General features: G+C 37.9%; 1 pseudogene; it reads left to right on the top strand.

Moving 5' to 3' along the window:
- Positions 1-3,110: 3,110 nt before the first annotated feature.
- Positions 3,111-3,707, top strand: LOC133229857 (small ribosomal subunit protein eS12-like; annotated as a pseudogene).
- The last annotated feature ends 5,753 nt before the right edge of the window (positions 3,708-9,460 follow it).

The following is a 9,460-nucleotide window of genomic DNA, read 5'->3' as shown; positions in this document are numbered from 1 at the left end:
AAATACACTTCTAAATAATACATGGGTTAAAGAAGTCTCAGGAGAAATTTTAAAATAGTTTCAACTAAAACAAAATAAAAATGCAATTTATTAAAATTTGTGAGATGGAGTAAAGCGGTGATTTTATAACATTGAATGCATATATTAGAAAAGAAGAAACAAATAAGATCAACAATCTAAGCTTTCATGGTAGGAAACTAGAAAATAAATGGCAAATTAAATTTATAATAAGCAGAAGAAAAGAAATAATAGAACTAATAAAATAAATAAGTGATATACAAATCAAGAAAGAACAGAGAAAATCAATAAAACCAAAAGCAAATTTTTTTAGAATATCAATAAAATTGAAAACCCCTAGACAGGCTAAGGAGAAAAGATACTGACCCACAGACATTAAAATAATAGTGAAGAGTTATTAATAAAAAAAATTCTATGCTCACAAATTTGATATCTTAAATGAAATGGACCAGTTCCTTAAAGATGTAATCTACAAAAACTCATAGCAGGGGAAACCATTTAAATAAGCCTGTATTCAATAAATAGTTAAATTGAAATTAATAAACTTCCCAAATAGAAAGCACCAAGTCCACATGGCTTTACAGGTGAATTCTATCACATATTTAAGGAATAAGTCCTACTGATTCTCTAAAACCTGTTCCAGAAACTAGAAGCAGAGGGAACAATGCTATGCTAATGCTAAGTCGCTTCAGTCGTGTCCGACTCTGTGAGACCCCATAGACAGCAGCCCACCAGGCTCCCCCGTCCCTGGGATTCTCCAGGCAAGAATACTGGAGTGGGTAGCCATTTCCTTCTCCAATGCATGAAAGAGAAAAGTGAAAGTACAATACTTAGCTCATTTTGTGAGGCCAGTATTACCTCAAACAGAATCAGAGAAAGACACGACAAGAAGGGTAATGTCTTTACAAGAAAGACTAATGTCTTTCATGAATACAGATGCAAAAATTCTCAACAGTGTATAAAAAAATTTATAACATTACCAAGTGGGATTTATCCCAGGTTTGCAAGGCTGATTCAATATTCAATAACCAATTAATATAATCAGTCATAGTAAAGTGTATAGTCACTCAACCGTGTCTAACTCTTTGTGACCCCATGGACTGTGGCCCACCAGGTTCCTCTGTTCATGGGATTTTCCAGGCAAGAATACTGGAGTGGGTTGCCATTTCCTCCTCCAGGGGATCTTCCTGATCCTGAGATCAAACCTGGGTCTCCCACATTGCAGCCAGATTTTTTATCATCTGAGCCACCAGTTCAGTTCAGTTCAGTTCAGTCGCTCAGTCATGTCCGACTCTTTGCGACCCCATGAATTGCAGCACATCAGGCCTCCCTGCCCATCACCAACTCCCGGAGTCCACCCAACCCACGTCCATTGAGTTGGTGATACCATCCAGCCATCTCGTCCTCTGTCGTCCCCTTCTCCTCCTGCCCCCAATCCCTCCCAGCATCAGGTTCTTTTCCAATGAGTCAACTCTTTGTATGAGGTGGCCAAAGTACTGGAGTTTCAGCTTTAGCATCATTCCTTCCAAAGAACACCCAGGGCTGATCTCCTTTAGAATGGACTGATTGGATCTCCTTGCAGTCCAAGGAACTCTCAAGAGTCTTCTCCAACATCACAGTTCAAAAGCATCAATTCTTCAGTGCTCAGCTTTCTTCACAGTCCCCATAATCAGTTATATCAACAGGCTAAAGAAGAAAATCATATAATCATATTAGTAGATACATAAAAAGCATTCAACAAACTTCAATATCTATTTATGATGAAAACTCACAGAATACTAGAAATAGAGAGGATTCTCTTCAATTTAATGAAGAACATCTACAAAAACCCTATAGCTAACATCATAGTTGGTGGTGAGAAACTAGATACATCCCTGCCATAACTAGGAATAAGGCAAGGCTCCCTCTCATCATTGCCAACACTGTTCTGAAAATCCTAGCTAAATTAATAAGGGAAGAAATTTGCTTTCCTATATACCCCTGAACAGCAAGGAGATCAAACCAGTCAATCCTAAAGGAAATCAACCCTGAGAACTCATGGGAAGGACTGATGCTGAAGCTGAAGCTCCAATACTTTGACCAGCTGCTGCAAAGAGTCACCTCTTTAGAAACAACCAGGATGCTGGGAAAGATTGAGGGCAAGAGAAGAAGTGGGTGACAGAGGATGAGATGGTTGGATGGCATCACTGACTCAATGGACATGAGTTTGAGCAAACTCTGGTAGATAGTGAAGGACAGGGGAGCCAGGTGTGCTGCTGTCCAGGGGTCTCAAAAAGTTGAACACTACTTAGCAACTAAACAATAACAAAAACACCAGCAATGGACATACAGAATTTGAAATTAAAAGCACAACACCATTTACATTAGCACACAAAAAGTGAAATATCTAATGTAAATCTAACAAAATGTATATAAGATCGATATGAGGGAAACTACCACATTCTGATGAAAACAATAAATAAATAAAAGAAAACCTGAAAAGGGGAAGATAGACCATGCCCATAAATAGGATGATTCAATTTTGTTAAGATAACAATTAATTCCAACTTGATCCATAGATTCAACACATGCTCAAATAAAATCCCAATGAAACAAGTCACCTTATGGATATCAACCAACTCATTTCAAATTTTACATGGAAAGGCAAAAGACTCTTAAGTAGTCAATACTATATTGAAGAAGGAGAATGAAGTCAAAGGACTGACGTACCAAGCTTCAAGTCTTACTATAAAGGCACAGTCAGCAAAACAATGTGGTGTTTGCAAAAGAATAAACAATGGATGAATCAGTGGAACAGATACAGACCATACATATATAGTCAATGGAGCAGATGTAGATACATACAAATATAGTCAACTGATCTTTCATAAAGGAGCAAAGACAACCACACAAAGGAAAGATAATCTTTTCAACAAAGTATTCTTGAACAACTGGACATTCACATGTAAAAAATTAATCTAGACACTGACCTTATACTTTCACAAGAATTATTTCAAAATGAGCCATAGTTCTTTCCCTCCAAATCCCTCCACCAAATCAAGGTGGAGGCTGTGGGCATGTTCAGGATTCAGCTCCACCTACAACCCATCACCATGGCCCAGGAAGACATTGCTGCTAGAGGTGCGATGGATGTTAGTACTGCTCTGCAAGAAGTGCTGAAGACCTCCCTCATCCATGATGGCCCAGCAAGTGGAATTCCTTAAGCTGCCAAAGCTTCAGACCATCGCCAAGCTCATCTCTGTGTGCTTGCATCCAACTGTGATGAGCCTACGTATGTCAAGTTGGTGGAGGCCCTTTGTGCTGAGAACCAAATCAACTTGACTAATGTTGATGACTGGAGAAGAAAATGTCAACCCACTCCAGTAGTCTGGCTTGGAAAATCCCATGGACAGAGGAGCCTGTCAGGCTACAGTTCATGAGGTCACAAAGAACTGGACATGACTGAGCAACTGAAAAAACACAAAGTTGAGGACAACAAGAAACTAGGGGAGTGGGTAGGCCTCTATAACATTGACAGAGAGGGAAAACCCCATAAAGTGGTTTGTTGCAATTGTGTGGTGGTTAAGGACTATGGCAAAGAGTGTCAGGCCAAGGATGCCATCAAGGTGTATTTAAAATGCAAGAAATTATCAAAAATAAAAACTAGACTCTTGTCCCTCAAAAAATAAACAAAAACTCAACAAACTAACAAAAAGTGCTCATAGACCTAAATGTAAAATGTAAAGCTATAAAACTCCCAGAAGATAACATGGCAGAAAAATCTAAGTGACCTTGTGTTTTCTGATGAACTTTAGTTGTAACAAAAGCATGATCCCAGAAAGAAAATTTGGTGAGTTGGATTGGATTAAAGTTTAAAACTTTTCTGCAAAAGACACTGTTAAGAGAATAAAAAGACAAATCACAGACGGAGAAGAAATATCTGCAAACACACATGTCACAAAGACCTTTTATCAAAAATGCATAAAAAATTAAACAATCGAATTCAAAAATAAACAAAAAATCTGAACAAAGACTTGACCAGAGGAAATATACAGATGGAAGGTAAGCATCGGAGATATTCAACATCATGTGTTATTAGTGAATTACAAATTAAAACAATGAGATACTACCCCACACCTATTAGAATGAATAAAATTCAATACACTGACAATACCAGATGCTGATAAGGATGTGGGGAAATTTTCATTTGTTGCTAGTGAAAATTCCAAAGTGATGCAGCCACTTTGGAAGACAACTGGGAAGTTTCTTACAGAGTTAACCATAGACTTATAAAAAGATTCACATGCTCCTATGTATTTATCCGATGGGTTGAAACTTACATCTAAACTTCATAGGAAAACCTACACATTAATGTTTATAGCAGCTCTAGTCAGAACTGACAAAAATTGGAAGGAAATAAGATGCACAAAAAAGATTTTCACAACCCAGATAATCACAGTGGTGTGATCACTCACCTAGAGCCAGACATCCTGGAATGTGAAGTCAAGTGGGCCTTAGGAAGCATCACTATGAACAAAGTTAGTGGAGGTGATGGAATTCCAGTTGAGCTATTTCATTTCTTGAAAGATGATGCTGTGAAAGTGCTGCACTCAATATGTCAGCAAATTTGGAAAACTCAGCAGTGGCCACAGGACTGGAAAAGTCCTGTGAATGAAAAGTCACTTTTCATTCCAATCCCAAAGAAAGGCAATGCCAAAGAATACTCAAACTACCACACAATTGCACTCATCTTACAAGCTAGTAAAGTAATGCTTAAAATTCTCCAAGCCAGGCTCCATCAATATGTGAACGGTGATCTTCTAGATGTTCAAACTGGTTTTAGAAAAGGCAGAGGAACCAGAGATCAAATTGCCAACATCCACTGGATCATGGAAAGAGCAAGAGAGTTCCAGAAAAACATCTATTTCTGCTTTATTGACGATGCCAAAGCCTTTAACTGTGTGGATCACAACAAACTGGAAAATTCTGAAAGAGATGGGAATACCAGACCACCTGACCTGCCTCTTGAGAAACCTGTATGCAGGTCAGGAAGCAACAGTCAGAACTGGACATGGAACAACAGACTGGTTCCAAATAGGAAAAGGAGTTCGTCAAGGCTGTATATTGTCACCCTGCTTATTTAACTTCTATGCAGAGTACATCATGAGAAATGCTGGGCTGGAAGAAGCACAAGCTGGAATCAAGATTGCCAGGAGAAATATCAATAACATCAGATATGCAGATGACACCACTCTTATGGCAGAGAGTGAAGAAGAACTAAAGAGCCTCCTGATGAAATTGAAAGAGGAGAGTGAAAATTTGGCTTAACGCTCAGCATTCAGGAAACTAAGATTATGGCATCTGGTCCCAACACTTCATGGGAAATAGATAGGGAAGCAGTGTCAGACTTTATTCTTCTGGGCTCCAAAATCACTGCAGATGGTGATTGCACCCATGAAATTAAAAGACGCTTACTCCTTGGAAGGACAGCATATTAAAAAGCAGAAACATTACTTTGTCAACAAAGGTCTCTCTAGTCAAGGCTATGGTTTTTCCAGTGGTCATGTACGGATGTGAGAGTTGGGCCATAAAGAAAGCTGAACGCTGAAGAATTGATGCTTTTGAACTGTGGTGTTGGAGAAGACTCTTGAGAGTCCCTTGGGCTGCAAGGAGATCCACACAGTTCATCCTAAAGGAGATCAGTTCTGGGTATTCATTGGAAGGACTGATGTTGAATCTGAAACTCCAATACTTTGGCCACCTGATGCGAAGAGTTGATTCACTGGAAAAGACCCTGATGCTGGGAAAGATTGAGGGCAGGAAGAGAAGGGGACGACAGAGGATGAGATGGTTGGATGGCATCACTGACTCAATGGACATGGGTTTGGGTGAACTCTGGGAGTTGTTGATGGACAGGGAGGCCTGGTGTGCTGCGGTTCATGGGATCACATAGAGTCAGACACGACTGAGTGACTGAACTGAACTGCAGATGTCATTCAATATGTGAATGGACAAATAGTGGTACATTCATACAATGAAATATTATTCGGTGATACAAAAAAAATGAGCTCTCAAGCCATGATACAACAGAGATGAATCTGAAATGCATATTTCTAAGTGAAAGAAGCCAATCTGAAAAGAGTGCATATTGTATGATTCCAACTCTATGGCATTTTGGAAAAGATAAAACTTTCGAGACAGTAAAAAGTTTATCAGTTGTCAGGGGTTGTGGAGGAGAGATGGTGAAAATATGAATAGGTGGAACAGAGAGTCTTTTGTATAATGTAATGATTGTGCATAACTTTACATACTTGGAAAAACCTGAGTTTTTTCAGTTTTTTCATTAAGAGTGAAGCTTAATACAAACAATGGACTTTAGTTAATAACAATGTGTCAACTGGTTCAACAATTGTAACACCAATGTAAGTATTAATAAGAGGAGAAACTGTGGCCAGGAGATTTGGGAAGTCTTTTATTTTCCTTTCAATTTTTCTGTAAACATACAATTTCTGTAAAACATCTATTAAAATTATATGGATCAAGGAAGAAATTCAGAAAATATTTTGAATTGAAAGAAACTGTAAAGACACCATATAAAATTTGTGGTATGCACTTAAATCAGTGCTTAGGGAAAATTTAGAAGATTCTGTGTTTATATTAGAAGGAACAAAGATCTCAAATCAACAACCTAAGCTACTATATAAGATGGAAAAGGGGCAAAATAAACCCAAAGTAAACAGAAGGAAGGAAATAATTAAAAGAAAATTAAAAAAGCAATGAAACAAAAGTTGATTATTTGAAAAAAAATTTTAGGATAAATCTTTAACCAGACTAACCAAAAACAGAGATGGATGTACATTACACATAGTATAAATGACAAGATGGAAAATCCTAACAGACCCTAGAGATATTAAAAAGTTAATAAAGGAATTTTATGGGGAAACTTTATGCACTTAAATCCAACAAGCTAGTCTAAATGAGCCAATTCACTGAAAACTACAAAACCAAAATTTATACAAGAAGAAACAGATAACCTGAATAGTCTTATCATTATCAAAGACATTGAATTGCTATTTTAGAAAGAAAAACTGAAAACTTCAGGCTCTGATGGCTTCACTAACAAGTTCCAACAAATATTTTAAGAAGAAACATCAGTTCTACACAACCTATTCCTGAAAATAGCAGGAAATCTTTCCAACTAATGACTTAATCGTTGCCCTAACACCAAAACCAAACCAAAACAGCATAAGAAAGGAAGACTACAGACCAGCATCCTTCATGATTGCAAAACTCTGCAATATAATATCAGTAAATTAAATGCAGAAATACATAAGAAGAATAATATACCAATAATTACCAAGTGGATTTTATCCTGGGAGTGTCGGACTGGTACAATTCTGAAAATCAAGCGGTGAACTGCTTTAACCATCTAAAGAAGGAGAAAATACGTAAATAAATTGATGTAGAAGAAGACTGGACAGAATTCAACACCCATTTATGTATTTTTTGAAACCCTCATCAAAATAGAAGTAGGACAGAAATTCTCAACCTAATAAAACTGTATAAAGGACATGTACAAAAAACCTACAGCTGATATCATACTTAATGATGGGAGACTGAGGCTTCCCTCAAGACAAGGATCAAGATAAGTATGTTTACACTCAGCAATCCTGTTTAACATCTTATAGGATGTCTTAGCCAGTATCATAAGACAAGAAAAAAATAAAGGCATGCGGGTTGAAAAAGAACAAATAAGATTGTCCTCCTCTCATAGAAAACATGATTGTCTACTTAGGCAATCCCAAGAAATCTACAGAGAAGTTTTCCAGAACTAATAAGTAACATTAGCATGGTCGCAGGATAAAGGATCAACACAAAAATATAAAGTCTATTTCTAGATACTAGTAATGAATCACTGGAAACCAAGATTTTAAGTGAAAGTGTTAGTCACTCAGTAGTGTCCTACTCTTTGCCAACCCCGTGGACTGTAGCCCACCAGGCTCTTCTGTCCACGGAATTCTCCAGGCAAGAATACTGGAGTGAGTTGCCGTTCCCTTCTCCAGAGGATCAAACCCAGGTCTCCTGCATTGCAGGCAGATTCTTAACCATCCAAGCCACCTAGGGTCCATTACAAAAGCTCCAGAAATTAAATATACATGTGTGCTCCGTCCCTTCAGTCATGTCCAACTCTTGAGACACTACGGACTGTAGACTGCCAGGCTTATCTGCCCATGGGATTCTCCAGACAAGAATCCTGTGTAGGTTGCCATGCCCACCTCCTGGGGATATTCCTGACCCAGGGATCAAACCCACATATCTTGCGTCTCTTACATTCTAGGCAGATTATTTACCCACTGAGTCAGTTAGTTATAAATCTAACATTAATAAAACATTTGTAGTACCTGTATGTTGAAAAAACTGTAAATGATAATAAAAGCAATCAGAGATGATTTCTGTAAATACTTTTGCATGTTTGTCAACATTATCTGATTTTAAAAGTTACTATAAAAGTAATCAGGGCTTCCCAGGTGGTCCAGTAGTGAAGAACCTGCCTGCCAATGCAGGAGACACAAGAGCTGCAGGTTAGATCCCTGGGTTAGGAAGATTCCGTGGAGTAGGAAATGGCAACCCACTCCAGTATTCTTGCCTGGAAAATTCCATGGACAGAGGAGGCTGGCGGGCTACAGTCCATGAACTCATAAAAGAGTTGGGCATGACTAAGCGACTGAGATATGACATAAAAGTAATCAAGACAATGTGTTACTGAGAAAGGGATAGACACATAGATCAGTGCATGGTTTCTAGAAACAGACCCACACAAATATGGTCAATGTACAAACAGAAGTCAGTGCAGAAAGGAGGAGCCTGCTAAGGGTAAGCGGTCAGAGGGGAGGAGTTTGAACACACCACAGACCTCCAGGGACCCCTTGTAACTATGGTTACCATAAACTGAATTCAGAGAAGTCAAGTAGGCTGTCTGCATTCTGACAGTCAGGAAGTGATCCAGTTCCTATTCCAATAAGATCCCTCAAGCTCCAAAATGCATACCTGGTTAGTTAGCTCTGTAATCATCAAATTCTACATCTCAGAAAATGACTATATCACTTACCTTGAAAGGGAGTTTAGGTAAGGGTAGTTTGGGATTCTATAAGATTTCAAGTGTTTATCAAAGTGTCTGGCAGGGGCAAAAATCAATGAACCATAGTCATGACTTTCTATTCTAATAAGAATTGGATTATTTGTATTAGAACTATGGCCCTTCAGTTGGAACATAAAAAAGTCACATTGTCAAAATTACAGCTAAAAAATACCTGAAATCACCTGTAAATTAATCTACCTAATTTTTAATAATCAATTTTATGGATAGTTTATAAAATAAATATATGTAAGCATATGCAGTCTTTTTCAGGTTATAATGAAGAACACTGACAATAAACAAAGTTTACAATTTGCTGTAAAATGA

The sequence above is a fragment of the Bos javanicus genome, chromosome 18 (genome assembly GCF_032452875.1).
Source record: "Bos javanicus breed banteng chromosome 18, ARS-OSU_banteng_1.0, whole genome shotgun sequence".
In the NCBI taxonomy this organism is placed as follows: Eukaryota; Metazoa; Chordata; class Mammalia; order Artiodactyla; family Bovidae; genus Bos; species Bos javanicus.
Note: the sequence above shows the minus strand (reverse complement) of the source record. Positions and strands in the feature narration are given on the sequence as shown.